This window comes from Lithobates pipiens, unplaced genomic scaffold, assembly GCF_037356315.1.
Source record: "Lithobates pipiens isolate NorthernLeopardFrog02 unplaced genomic scaffold, aLitPip1_a1.2 Scaffold_22, whole genome shotgun sequence".
NCBI lineage: Eukaryota > Metazoa > Chordata > Amphibia > Anura > Ranidae > Lithobates > Lithobates pipiens.
The window spans coordinates 245,310,083-245,325,624 of NW_027507784.1; positions in this window are offsets into that span (position 1 = coordinate 245,310,083).

A 15,542-nucleotide genomic window follows, 5' to 3' on the forward strand; every position below is an offset into this window, starting at 1 on the left:
GGTTGCTGAAACTATTAAAACAATAGGTGGCCCTAGGAGATAGACCAGCAGCTTTTATTCTATTTGAATTTCCAATATCAGTGGAAAAATATAAAAACTCCTTGCTGAAACACCTTCTTACAGCAGCAAGGGCATGTATCCCTGTCCTGTGGAAAAAGGATAACCCTCCATCCAAAGCACAGTGGCTCACTAGAATCACAGAAATCCAACAAATGGAAAATCTTACACTGGTGAGGAAAGATCAAGATGAGAGGTACCGGAAGACATGGACCCCTTATTTGGCGTATAGAGAGGAGACGAGAACAGAAGGGTAAGGAGATCGGTGGAGATGGGAAGAGGAGAGAGGTGAAGGAGAAGGGAGGCTTTGTTTTTTTGTTTTTTTGTTTTTTTTTGGGTGGGGTGGGGCATTATTTAGATAGAATGAGGTGGTAAAGTAGAAAAAGAGAAAAAAAAATATTGAAAGCCAGCAGCTACTAATATTGCAGCTGTTGACTTTTAATAAAATCACACTTACCTGTCCCAGGGTCCAGCGATGTCGGCCATCCTCTGTCAGGGAATCGGGAAGTGAAGCATTACAGCTTCACTGCCCGGTTCCCTACTGCGCATGCGCGAGTCGCGCTGCGTGTCTCTTATGGTCCCCCGCTGTGTCTCTGGGAACTGTGTGTTTCCCAGAACACAACGGGGGGGGGGGGGGGGCAGAGCGTCTGCGGGGGTCTGCGGCGGTCTGCCCGGCAGTGGGTGAAGATACCTGGATTATCCAGGTAACTGCACCCCCCTCCCCCCTGAAAGGTGCCGATTGTGGCACCGGAGGGGGGGAGGGATCAGATTAGCGGAACTTCCCCTTTAGGGTGAAGAACCGCTTTAAGGAGTTGTTCAAGAGGGACTACAACGTACATAGATAGATGGAAGTATTAAGGATGTTAGAAAAAGATATCGTAAGACTGTGATGAATAGTAATGTGAAATCTATGGAAAATAAAGAATAAAAAAAAAAAGACCTGCAGCATGTAGGTTTGTTGTATCAAGTTTTTAGCTGCTACAGAAACGTGAGAGACGTGACAGGTTCACTTTACACTGTTGTGCAACAATAAAGCAGGATCATCTCAAAAAAGGGTGGTTTCCTGAGGGAAATATCAGATGAATGAACAGGGCAAAGTTCAATTCACTGGCCATTTGACAAACCTCGCAGGAGTTTGTAAATCCTGACCATAGTGGCAAATACCTTTGAACACTATGGGAGCTGAACTGCTTGCATGAACCCCTGGAACACATGACCTCCCCACCATGCATCTTAGACTGCACTCATCTGTGTCGAGTGTCACCTCTATGTATTTTATGTAATTTGTTGTTTCTGATGTCACTTCCCTTGGCAACTGTGGCTGGGGAAAAGTTAATGGAGCACAGTCCATGCTCCATTAGCTTCAGTTAGTGCAGGGGAGACATCAGGGGTCTAATAGACAAAAAGAGAGAAAAGCCTCACTATCTAAGTATAGAATTTATTAAGACATATTTGTGAAATCAAAAACAATAAATATGCACTCACATTTGTAAGGTATTAAAAAGTGTATTGATAAGTCTCCAGCAGGTGACAACCTTCCAGGTGGTCAATGGTGATGAGCAAACCCCTGTGGGTGAATGTGATGTAAGGTACTTGAAACCAAGAAGTTAACCAGGGAAACACCGGGAAGAGCCAACAGAAGCAGCAGGCTATCTGTGTATACCACATGGATGAGAACCACTGTGGACAGCAAGGAAGTGTTGGAGGCCCACAAGAAGACCATGATGATCTCATGTGAAGTAAATGGGTATCCCTGGTTAGCTTCCTAGTTTCAAGCACCTCACATCACATCCGCTCAGAGGGTTTGCTCATCATTGACCACCTGGAAGGTTGCCATCTGCTGGAGACTTATCAATAGGGTTGCACCGATACCACTTTTTTAAGACTGAGTACAAGTACTGATACTTTTTTTAAGTACTCGCCAATACCGATTATGATACTTTTTTTAATGTGACAGTTTTAAAAGCACAATACAGACTAACAATATCTTCTTTATAATTATGAAGAACTGTATGTGTTTTATTTGCTTGTCACAAACTTGTAAAAAACTCAGATGCCGCGTACACACGATCAGACTATCTGGCGGACTTAGTCCGGCGGACAACCTGCCGGAGTTTGCAGCGGAGGTCCGCCGGACTTTTGAAATGAACGGACTTGCCCACAAGTACTTTTTTCATTTTAAAGTACGTTCATTTTGAACGTGGCTCCAGGTAGACGTAACTAGCGAAGGAAGTCAATGTCGCCGCCTCCATCAGCGAGATTGACACCTCGTGAGCCCCATGACCTGGTAGGGATTTAAAGGGGAACCCTTACGGCGAAAAAATGGCATGGGGTTCCCCCCAAAGTCCATAGCAGCCCCTTATCCGAGCACGCAGCCCGGCCGGTCAGGAAAAGGAGTGGGGACGAGCGAGCGCCCCTCCCCCCCAGCCATAGTAGGCCGCGTGCCCGGCCTGATTAAGAGAAATGAGCCTGCAAACATCTATTTACATGCTATTTGTGATAAAGATGATCTTGTGAGGGAATTTCTGGTTTCAGTACAAGGGCATTCTGACTGTTTCTGATTTTAATGTACACTCAAAGGTTATGTCAAAACAGAATACAAAAAAATACAGTACATTTCTGGAATACGTGCACATTTTATACAAGCTGCAAGTACAGACAAATTACAATTGATGTGCCACAAATACAGTATGGAATTCTCCTACTTCTCCTACCTTTCTCTTTAGCGTGACAACACAGCTTTGAATTGCTAAACACATGTCCTGGTATCAGGGCTGCTGTTAGAAATCATTGGGGCCTGTACAGCCTACCTGACTGAGCCTCCCCAACCTTCCCTTACATACAAAGAAAATTATGTTGCGCTAGGTGTACGTGTATAAACTGGTGAAGATTATAGCAAAAATCATGGAAATTTTGCAACAAAAATCATGGAAATTTTGCAACACCTACAATAAACAGCATAGATTTAAATGCAAAAAATTATGCGTGAACTGTATTAAAAGAACTCAAATTTCAAAGTAAATAGTCCAATTTGCAGCACTCAGTGAGTAATCCTAATGTGAGTCCCAAAAGAATGTGAACACTGAAGGTGACTGGTATGTATTAAAGTCAATCAAACAACACTCTTATAGATGTGAAAAAAAGGAGTGCATGTGAAGAGTGACAAATTCCGCGTAGTCAAGTGACAACACTTAACGGTGCAGAGAAGGAAGAATATTTTCTGTTAGCACCAACACCCACAGGAATGAGGCTTACTGAAATTCACAGACTTGGGAAGGCATATGCCTCGCAAGTCGTGATAAGCTTTGTGATGAAATGTGGCAGGTCTCTGCTCCAAGAACAATCCCCAATGCTTCACTCGATATAGCATTTGCACACTCACAGAGGATGGGCAGCAGGTTGATAAAGGGAAGGAGGATGATCATCACAACCACACGTATTCATGCGTGATAAACCATGATGGAAAAAACTTGCATAGTGCAAAGACCGTTAAAGGATATTTAATTGTACAAATATAAATTAAAAACACTCACATTTGTGAAGTAGAAAACAGGCTTTTTCAATTGGGTTGCAAAGGAATGGCGTGATGCGGTTAATAGGGTCCACCTGAAGTGTTTCGTCCTCTATGGACCACCACCAACAACATCACGCATTAAATAGAAAATGTGACCTCAAACTGAATTGCAGAGTTTAACCTGGAAATTGGCGTAATTTCCGGTTTAGCGGATATGCTTCCAGTTTATAAAACTTAAACCATTTGATTGTTTGTAAAAATAGTACTGTAAACGTATGAAAAGTATATAAGTAAATAGTCCCCATTGCATTTATATTTTAGACTCAGAGTGATGGAGCGCGAGCCAAGCATTGCATCAAGATGTCACTTCCGCCCGTTCATTGTGTCGGTATGGTAAAAACCAAACTTCGCTATGGAATGGGGCTGACATCGAGGCTTGTCGCACACGTAGCGGTGTGTCACATCCACCGGAACTGCATAGTCGCAAATGGGAGTCGTACCCTGCTGACATTCAGCATGGAGACCTGGATGCCATCATTGTGATGATGCGTCTACAGGGACATATCAAATTTATTTTACATGCTGAAGTGAAAAAGCATTAGCCAGAATGGGGCTATATATATATGTATAGAATAGACCATAAAATTATAATTGTAATGCCCTAAATAAAATTACGGATAAGTATTAAACTTAAAACCAGGAACGATTAAAAAAATACAAGATGCCCCCAAATTAATAAGAATAGTAAAGAACTGCAATAATCAATACTTCATAAAGATTATAGTTTGAATTTGAACATCAGGTTTAGATACTAAATAAAACATTTAAAAGGGCCTCAACAAAAATTTTGGGACAGAAAATTATCTCTGAATAAAAAATTCATTTTTTTTAGTTTAAAAACAAAAAACATTCATAAAATGTAAAGATACATTTAAAAAAAAGATCAATTTAAAAAAAAGGGAGGAAAGGAGAAAATTATTAATTCCTCATGTATTACATGTATTAACATGTAACAAGCTTCGTTTGAAGAGGCATTCATAGCCATAACTTCATAATGTGTCATTCTCTATTAAATAAAAGCATTGATATCCCACTCCCCATTCATACCCTGTGGGTGGTGGGATTGCAACTGGTAAATCTAGAATGTTTTGAGTTTGGATACCCCTCTTATTTTGGCTTCACCCCTCTAGGGCGCGGTAAATTTATCTATAATTAGAAATTGGGTACCCTGAGGGTCTCGATTATGAAATTGACAATAATGCCTCGGGACCGTATGTTTAATGCTCCCACTTTTGATTTTACTAATGTGTTCAGTAACTCTGGTCATGAATGAACATATCGTTCGGCCCACATACTGTCTGGAGCATGGGCATGTAATTAGATACACAACGTTGATCATCAAGCAAGTACAAAAATGTGATCGGAAATGTACATTTGGTGACTGTAGATTCGAATTCCTTCGTTGTACGTTTGCCACTAGAATTAAAGTGGCACACAGTACATTTTTTGCAGGGATAATACCTTATTAGGTTATGGAAGAAAGAAGGCTTCACTGGTAGGCTAATAATTGTAGGTGCAATCTGACTGTTAAGTGAAGGGGCACATTTATATATCACTTTAGCCCGCTCAGGTATAAAGGGGCCCAAAACCCTATCATTTTTTAGTATACCCCAGTGCTCAAAGATGGATTTAATTTGATTATGTTGTACTGAATACGATGTGAGGAAGGACCACTTAAATGCTTCATCAGAAGTCTGGCAAGGTTTATCCATCAAGAGGGAGGAAACGGTCTACCTCCAAAGCTCTATGAAGGTCAGAATCCACCTCCGCCATATTGTATTCCTTCTCCACAAATCTGTCTCTGAGTGTATTGACTCTTAGGGATTGACCGCAACCAGGATTTGTGATGACAGCTGTCAATGGGTATAAACCCATTGCGATCTTTCGGTTTGAAGTAAGTATTGAACTCAAAATGACATTCTGTCAACTTGATCTCTAAGTCTGAGGGATATAAAAAACCTTTCAAGGGATTCGGAGGTGCCTTCCCATAGGAGGAGGATGTCATCAATATATCTAGCCCACAGAATCAACTGTGGTCTATCTATAGCATAGATAACATCCTCCTCCCACTTGGCCATAAAGATATTAGCCAAATTAGGGGCAAAATTTGCCCCCATGGCCATTCCTTTCTCCTGCAAGTAAAAACGTCAGTTGAACCAGAAGTAATTGTGTTGGGTGGCAAAATGTAATAGTGTAATGTAATGTAATGCAATAATAATAATGAAATTGGTCTGGGATCTAACCAAGGTAGGTTCTCTTTCCAAAAAGACTTGTACTGCTTCTATCCCCTTTGAATGGGGGGTGGAGGTATATAAGGAAGCTACATCTGCTGTAGCCATGATATAGTCTCCATCAATTTTTAATGATGAGAGAATTTTAATTACATTCTTAGTATCTTTCAGGTATGAGGGGATTTTCTGTACTATTGGCTGTAAATAATGATCTACATATTTACCAATCCTAGACATGACCGAATCAATCCCACTAATAATGGGACGGTCTAGAGACAACAGTGCTGGTCGTGGACGCGGTGCATCGTCATCATCAGCACGTGGCCATGGGACACGCTTGTCCTTCTTTTCGGCAGCTGGACATGTTGAGCCGCCACATGCCAACGACTTGGTAGAGTGAATGACCAAGCCCTCTTCATCCTCCTCATCCTCTCTCACCCAGGCTTAGGGTACTAGCAAAGCAGCTGCCAACGCATTGTCTTCCCTCCTCTCAATGTCATCATCAGTGACTCCTTCCCTAGACCTACCACGTCCTCCTGAGGAGTCTCCTGAACTCTTTGAGCACAGTGTTGGGTACATGCTCCAGGAAGATGCCCAGTGTTTTGTAGGCTCTGATGATGATACTCAGCTAGAGGAAGGCAGTAGCGTGAATGCAGAGAGAGGGGATGCTCAAGAAGGACAGCAATCTGGCAGTCATGTTCCACAAGCTGCAGCATACTGCCAGGTTTGCTCCAGCGATGAAGAGGGAGGGGATGATGAGGGCATTGACTCCACGTGGGTGCCTGGTAGGAGAGAGGAGGAGGAGGCGGCACATGTTCAACAAGGCAGGATGCCCTCCGGGGGCCAGCTTAGGGGCAGCACACCGACTGAATCACACCGCAGAGCTCCGCCTGTGCAGGGCGCTGCCTCCGCGCGTTATTCTAAAAGTTCTTTGGTGTGGGCCTTTTTTGAGACGAGTGCATCAGATCGCACCGCTGCTATTTGCAACATATGTCTCAAGCGTATCTCGCGTGGCCAAAACATCAGCCGCTTGGGCACCACATGCTTGACCAGACATATGTTGACCTGCCATGCAGCTCGTTGGCAAGCGTACCTCAAAGACCCACACCAAAGAACAAAGCGGACCTCTCCTTGCTCCTCATCAGCTGGGATCTCCAACCCCACTAGACCTTCAGTCCTCTCTGAAACCTGCTCTGAGAGGAATGAAGGTGTAGAATTAGGTGTGTTACAGCCAAGTGCTTCCGGGCACTCTGCTAGCAGTACACCCACGTCCGATTATAGCAGGCAAATGCCCCTGCCCCAGCTGCTGGACCGGCGAAAGAAGTTCACTCCCAGCCATCCACATGCCCAGCTTTGAATGCTAGCTTGGCACTTCAACTGCTGCCTTTTCAGTTGGTAGACTCGGCCCCCTTCCGTGAGTTTGTACAATGTGCGGTTCCTCAGTGGCAGGTCCCCAAACGCCACTTTTTCTCATGGAAGGCGATTCCAGCTCTCTACCGGCATGTGGAAGGCAATGTCCTTGCCTTGCGGTAAGGTGCATATTACTGCTGACTCATGGTCCAGCAGGCATGGACAGGGACGTTACCTGTCTTTCACGGCCCATTGGGTCACTCTTCTGGCAGCTGGGAAGGATGCAGGACAAGGTGCAGTAGTTTTGGAGGTTGTTCCGCCACCACGCCTCCAAAATGCTACTATTGGTTGTGACACACCTCTCTCCTCCACCCCCTCCTCTTCTTCTTCCTCCATGGCCTCTTCCAGCACTCTGTCCTCAGAACCAGCGGTGCTCCGTAGGCATTCCAGGGGCTACGCAAGTACGCAGGCAAAACAATGCCATGCCGTGCTTGCGCTGGTTTGTTTGGGGGACAGGAGCCACACTGGGGTGGATGTTTTGTCAGCTCTGCAGGGGCAGGCCGAGAGGTGGTTGACATCACACCAGCTTAAGCCAGGAATGGTGGTTTGCGCCAATGGCACCAACCTCCTCTCTGCCCTCCGACAGGGACAACTGACCCATGTGCCCTGTGTGGCTCACTTCCTTAACCTGGTGGTGCAGCGGTTCTTGGGCAGATACCCAGGCTTACAGCATGTCCTGAAGCAGACCAGGAAAGTCTGTGTGCATTTAATGCCTGTGCTCGGCTGGCTGAGCTCCAAAAGGAGTTGAACCTGCCCAAGAACCGCCTTATATGTGACATGCCCACCAGGTGGAACTCAATGTTGGCCATGCTGCAGTGGCTGCACGCGCAGCAGAGGGCCATCAATGAGTACCTGTGAGACTACGGCACCAGGACAGGGTCAGGGGAGCTCGGTTTTTTCTCACCACGCCAGTGGGGCATGATCAGGGATGCATGCACTGTCCTGTCACCGTTTGAGGAGGCCACAAGGATGGTGAGCAGTGACAGTGCATGCATCAGTGACACTGTACCTCTTGTCCACCTCTTGGAGCATACGCTGCGTGGAATAATGGACAGGGCACTTGAGGCAGAACAGAGGCAGGAAGAGGAGGACTTCCGTGCCTCTCAAGGCCCCCTTTATCCAGACAGTGTCCCTGCTGTCCCACCCATCACACAGGAAGAGGAGGAGGAGGAGGAGGAGGAGGAGAATGATTGTGTCAGCATGGAGGTGGAGGCTGGCACTCAGTATCAGCAGCAGCAGCAGTCTTGTAGGGATGATTTACAGTCCCAAGAAACCCGTGGACTTGTACATGGCTGGGAGGAGGTAGCTGTGGATCATGTTGTCCTTAGTGACCCAGAGGACTCCGGACCGAATGCCTCAGCTAACCTACGCTGCATGGCCTCCCTGATCCTGCAACGCCTGCGGAAGGATCCTCGTATTCTTCGGATCAAGGAGAGGGACCATTACTGGCTGGTCACTCTCCTTGATCCATGGTACAAGGGTAAGGTTGCCGACCTTATCTTGCCGTCGCAGAGGGAGCAGAGGATGAGACATCTCCGGGAGGCCTTGCAGAAAGGTCTGTGCAACGCGTTCCCAGAGACTGGGAGGTTACAAACTCCTGGTCCTGGACAACGTGTTGCTGAAGCATCGGTCAGAAGGAGCGATGGAAAAGGTGGCTGTCTGACCAATGCTTTCAGACAATTTTTTAGTCCGCAGCCCCAAGGTATGATCGGTTCCAGCAACCATCGCCAGCGTCTGATTTACATGGTGCAGGAATACCTAGGGGCAAGGTCAGACTTGGACACCTTTCCCACCGAAAATCCTCTGGCTTACTGGGTCTTGAGGATGGATCACTGGCCAGAGCTTACACAGTATGCAATTGAGCTACTGGCCTGTCCTGCATCCAGCGTTCTTTCAGAACGCACCTTCAGTGCTGCTGGTGGCTTTGTTACCGATCACAGGGTGCGCCTGTCCACCGACTCAGTTGATCGACTGACCTTCATCAAGATGAATCAGTCTTGGATCACCCACAGCTACCAAGCACCTGAAGCTGATGTAACCGAATAATTTTTTTAGAAATATCACATCCCTTCAAGACTGCCTATGCTGATGCTGAGTGATTGTCCTGTTATGTTGATTGTCTATCCTCTTCCTCCTCCGCTGATATGTTGGAAGAACATTTTTGGTTCTGGGTGATGCCACCAGCCCAATTTTTCAGCCCCTGTTTAACAGGGGCGTTTAATTACAATTTTTGATGCAATGCTTTGCAGCAGGGCTCATTCCTGCACTACAACTAGAGTATATGGGAGAGGTTGCAGTGTCATGGCACCAGCACCAGTGCCTAAGGCCCAATTTTTCTGTCCCTGTTTAACAGGGGCTTTTATTTACAATTTTTGATGCAATGCTTTGCAGCAGGGCTCATTCCTGCACTACAACTAGAGAATATGGGAGAGGTTGCAGTGTTGTGGCAGCAGCCCAATTTTTCAGCCCCTGTTTAACAGGGGCATGTAATTACAATTCTTGATATAATATTTCACAGGAGGGCCCGTTCCTGTGCCCACCCAGAGTAACTGTGAGGACTTATAGTGTTGTGGCACCAGCACCACAACCACCAAAGGTCAATTTTTCTACCACTGTTCAACAATGGCATGTAATTACAATTCTTGATATAATCGTTCACAGCAGGGCGCTCCAGCGCCCACCAAGAGTCACTTTGAGGGTTTACAATGTTGTGGCAAAACCAACACCTTGTTCCACCATTACTGCAGAGCATATAGGGCAGGCCCCTACTTTCAAACATCCAAATTACAAACATCTCCTACTTGCAAACGGAAGGAGACAACAGCAAGTGAGATGAAAAACGACAGACGGCAAAACAAATCATACAAGGGTGATAACCCTTCCCTATGTTTTGCAAAAAGCTTAAAAATAGATTTTTTGACTGGAGCTACACTTAAAAAATGTACCAGTTCAAAATTACCAACAGATTCTACTGAACACAACAAACCTACACAGTCCCTGTCTTGTTTGCACCGCCTGTATACTGCTGTTCTGAGTATATAGGGCCTGGGGCCACACGTATTTCCTTTTTTTAATATGGGGTTCCCCTTAATATCTGTACAAGACCCAAAGGGGCTGGTAATGGGCAGGGAGGGCTACCCATGCCATTTTTCTCAATGATTTTAAACCATATTGCAGGAACCAGATATAACAATAAACCCGCAAGCAGTTTTAAATGACGTTATTTCCGTTAGATGTCATTTTGTGCAGGGACTGTTCTAAACACGGGAAACACGTGCCACTTCACAGGCATACTATAGACACCACCCAGGCATGATATTTAAAGGAATATTTCACTTTTTTTTCACTTTAATCGTCTTTAAAATCAGTGCTCCCGCCAAAACGGCCATTTTTAAAAACATTTTAGGCATTGACCCATGTCCCCTGGGGCAGGAGCCAGGTCCCCAAACCCTTTTTAGGACAGTATCTTGCATATTAGCCATTAAAATTAGCACTTTTAATTTCGAACGTTCGATTCCTATAGACTTCAATGGGGTTCTAACGTTCGTATGAATTTGGGGTCCGTTCGAAAGTTCTGGTGCAAACCGAACCGGGGGGTGTTCGGCTCATCCCTAATCTGAATACATGGCTAATTCATGTATGGAGCCGACCTGTATGCCCTTGACTATGTTTGCTAGTCTAAGAGCCGAGGCGAGTGGCTCCATCACCAGGGCAAAGAGTGCCGGTAATAAGGGGCAACCCTTCCTCGTACCTCTGCCTATTTTGAAGGGGGGCGGGAGTGCACACCTAGTTTAACCTGTGCCGTAGAGCAGCTATATAGAATTTCAATCCACCAGAATTCTACTCTAAATCCCATGACCGCCAGAACTGAGGACATATGTGACCAAGCCACCGAGTCAAATGCCTTCTCCATATTCAATGTTACTAGTACCAATTCTCAGACAGCATTAATTGCAAGTGGATGAAGACTCTGCACAAGTTGACGTTTGTCGATTTTCCTGGTATAAAGTCGGTGTTATCAATGTTGACCAGAGATGGGAGAATTGTCTGTAATGTAGTTGCCAAAATTTTGGTTAATATCTTTAAATCATAATTCAGTAAACATATCGGCTTGTATGAGGCACACTAGGACTTGTCCTTACCCAGTTTAGGAATTAAAACAATATGAGCTTGGTGCATTTTTACACTGGGAGAATACCTGTAAGCCCTTGTACACACGGTCAGACATTCTGACAACCAAATCCTTTGGATTTTGTCCGACGGATTTTGTCCAAAACTGTTGCATACACACGGTCGGACAAAGTTGTCGGAAAATCCGATTGTACATAACGTGATGACATTATTTCATTATGATGGGACTACGTTCAGGCTAGTAGCCAATAACTTTGGTCTAGGAATTTGATCTGAGCATGTGTGGCACTTTGTCCGTCGGAGTAGGCTACACATGATCGGAGTATGTCCGATCGGAGCATTTTGTCGGAAAATTTTACGGACAAGTTGGAAAACTTGGTCCGTCGGATACTCCGACGGAAACAGTCCGATGGAGACCACACACAGTCGAATTATCCGACAAAACGGTCTGATAGGACACATTCCGTTGGAATCTCCGACCGTGTGTACAAGGGCTAACAGTTTAGGTGCAATTAATGCTGCATATATTTTGCCAGGAAGTCCGTCTGGGCCCAGCGTTCCAAATTCGTTTTTAATCAATTTTGACAAATTCATTCATTTCCGAATTTCGAGTTTTTGAATTTCCGAAATCTCCAAATTTCGGAAATTTCAGAAATTTGGAAATACGAATTTTCGGATTTCTGAATTTCCAAATTCTGAATTTTTGAATTTACGAATTCCCCCCCCCCCCCAAAAAAAAGAATGAAACAAAAACTAACACATTTTTTGTCAGTGCACATGTCTAACAGCCATTTAGCTGCCTCCACCAGATTCCAACCACAAGAATCAGTGGATTCATGATGCTGGAATTACATGCGCATGTGAATGGAGGCAGACACTCTGTCACGGTACTACTTACAGTGAACCCACAGGCGAGCAGGTGACACGGGATCCCCCAGGGCGTGGAATCTAAGAGTCAGCCGGTGTTCCGCCACTGACCCTCTCACGAAGGTTTGGACTTAGCTGCGTGCTGACCCCAGGTCACGACCCCCGGGTTCACCCTGCTCGCTAGGGAAGTACCAGAAGACACGGTAGATAAGGATGGATGGATGAAGCAAGGAAAGCCAGGTAGTGAGCCAAGGTCAGGGAGGGCTGCAGACAACGTAATCAGAACAAGCCAGGTCGGTACACAGAAGATCAGTTCACGAGAAGTCAAGTAAAACTGGTTACACAGGGGAGCTTCAGAAACAAACGTTGCTCAAGCAATGGTAGCTAGTTAGGAAGGAATTTAAATAGAGAAGCACATGAGGGGCTGGACAGGAAGTAGCAGGGAGGAAACATATATCAGGCAACAGGTGAAGGGCGTCGACGCCCATAGCTGCAGAGTGCACAGAGCTGAACACCTGACAGTGGACAACAGATGCCAGCCGACCCACTGCAGTAAAGGTGAGACACAGATCAGCTCCGCAGCTGATCTGTGACAAACTCAGCCTGTACAATCCAAGTTGTTACCTGTGATTAGGGGTGGGTGTCGACATCTGGATGCAGTCAAATGTGACCAGGCTCAAACACATGACACTAATTGCAGATACCAGCTTCGTGTGCTTCTACACATAAACAGATTGGCTGCTGTCAGCCTGTCAATACTTTACACAGGCCACCACTATTTGCAAGAACCTGTCCTTCTAGCTGCAAGAATCCGGTGGATGCTGCTAAATGGCATTGTGATGCAGGCCCTAATAACCCTGCACTAGCAGTTGATTGGGTCACGTTTAGCAGGTGGGTATTGCCTGCTGAATGCAACTGTGGGGATCACTTTTGCCATTCAAAAAGCATTGAGGTCACAGCATATGCATTCACCTTCTGCGGCCTTTGCAGCAAAAGGGAGGCAGTTGTTGGGCAGAAAACAATACATGGCCATATGTTTTTTACCACCCTACAAAAACAAGTGTAAATGTGGCCTAAAAGAAATAATCTCACTGTGCTCATGTGATTATCATCGTTATCATCATGATGATCTAAACATGCTTTTCAAAATGCTGCCTGCAGAGAAATCGCATTTTGGCCATGAGGTTTCCCTATGCTTCCTACACCTGCACGCACACTGCAAATGAATGACAGCCCTGTGTGTTTTCACAGAACAATGCATTTCCATTGTGGGTGTGGGAATCATAGCGTCCACACGCATAGGAGTGAACCAAGACTTAAAGATGTTGTGCCGGCTGCCTACAAGCCAAAAATTAAACGTATAGTTCCCACTCTGTTAAAACATTCTGGGCCCCTCTAATGATATGATGGGGCCAAAGGAATTAAATTTTTTTCCTGAACATACAAGGAGCCGGTCATACAGTGAAAACTACCTGCATATTTCAAGGTAACATGAAGCTGTCTGGGCCCTTTTGTAAAACTAAATTGATGGGGCCTGGGCCCCCTACAAGAGGACCAGTGATACCCCCTTATCAGTGGCCCTGCCTGGAATTCATGAAGACTAGCGTAGACAGATTTTGAAAAAAGTGCCTCTCATGAGTTCTAAAAGTGGTGCAAAATGTGCCAAATTCATATACCTGTCTAAAACTTGAATTTGGCAATACTACACCAATTTTAGAATGCATTTGAGACACTTTGCAAAATCTGTCTTTGCCAGTTTCTTTCTCTATACACAAAAGAGAGTTGGTCTTAATTAGCTCCACTTTCATAAGATGCAAAGGGGCTGACTTACTAAGAAGAATGCATTGCGCCAGTTCATACCTCAATCATACCATTAAATCATTAACCAAAGGTGCGAACTGACGCACTTTGAAGCGCAAAACGATAATACATATGCAAACTGCAACTGGTGCAAGGGTAACTGTGGTTTTCTCATTGATAATAGCGAACGCCCAATACAATTGGTTAATTTTATCTCATTGGATGTGTCTTGTTAGGCAATTAGTAGGTGTTCTCTGATAATTAACCCTTTTGATGCCAATCTCATTCCTATTACTTCTAATATAGCATTGAAATGTGTTTTTTCCTATTTTTTTTTTGTTTCACAAAGTTTTTTCCTATTTTTACCCAAATCTTTCAATACATTACAAAGGACAGAGAAGTGTTTCTAAACCCAATATATTTATATTTTCAGATCTTGATCTTTAAAAGTGACCATACACTTCAATCAAATACTGTAGATTTAGTGCAAGAGCCTGTTTGAATTACTATAATTTGAATTAATTGTTCAAGTGTGTCTTCCTATTACTTATTTTGCCTAAATATCAAGTTGTACAGAGATTGCAAAGTGCATGACCATCTTAAGTGCCAAATTTGGAATATAGATGTGCCATGACCCACTTGTATTCTCCTAACAATATTTCTTGGGCATTATACCAGGCACATGAGAAAACACCTTTTTTCAAGACATGCTAGAGTGATCAGGAATCTTCAAACTATGGCTCTCCAGCTGTTATGGAACTACACATACCATGAGTCATTGTTAAACTCTGACATTCACAGACATGACTAGGCATGATGGGAATTGTAGTTCCTGAACAACTGGAGGGCCGTAGTTTGAAGACCCCTGTGCTAGACCATTATTATGCCTCCAGAATTGGGAGTGTGGCATCTACTCAACTTCTCTCTGCTGGTGGACACAAGAACCTACATCTATAGATATATACAGTTTCCCCAAAAATAAGACCTAGCATGATTGTCGGTGATGGCTGCAATATAAGCCCTACCCCCCAAATAAGCCCTAGTTAAAGTCCTTGTAGGTCTTACTTTCAGGGTAGGGCTTATTTTTGGGGGAAACAGGGTAGGGCTTATTTGGGGGGTGGGGCTTATATTGTAGAAACCAATCATGCTAGGTCTTAGTTTCGGGGAAACAGGGTATTTGGGCAGCACAGTGGTGTTGTGGTTGGCACTTTCACCTAGCAGCAAGAAGGGTCGCTGGTTCAAATCCGGCCCACAACACCATCTGCCTGGAGTTTGCATGTTCTCCCTGTACCTGTGTGGGTTTCCTCCAGGTACTCCTGTTTCCTGCCACACTCTAAAAAGATGCTGGTAGGTAAATCAGATCCTGTCTAAATTGGCCCTAATATGTGTGAATGTGTGTTAGGGACCCACACAAACATCACTGCATGTTAAAAAAAAAAAAAATTGCAAAAAAGAATCATCACTGCCTCAGA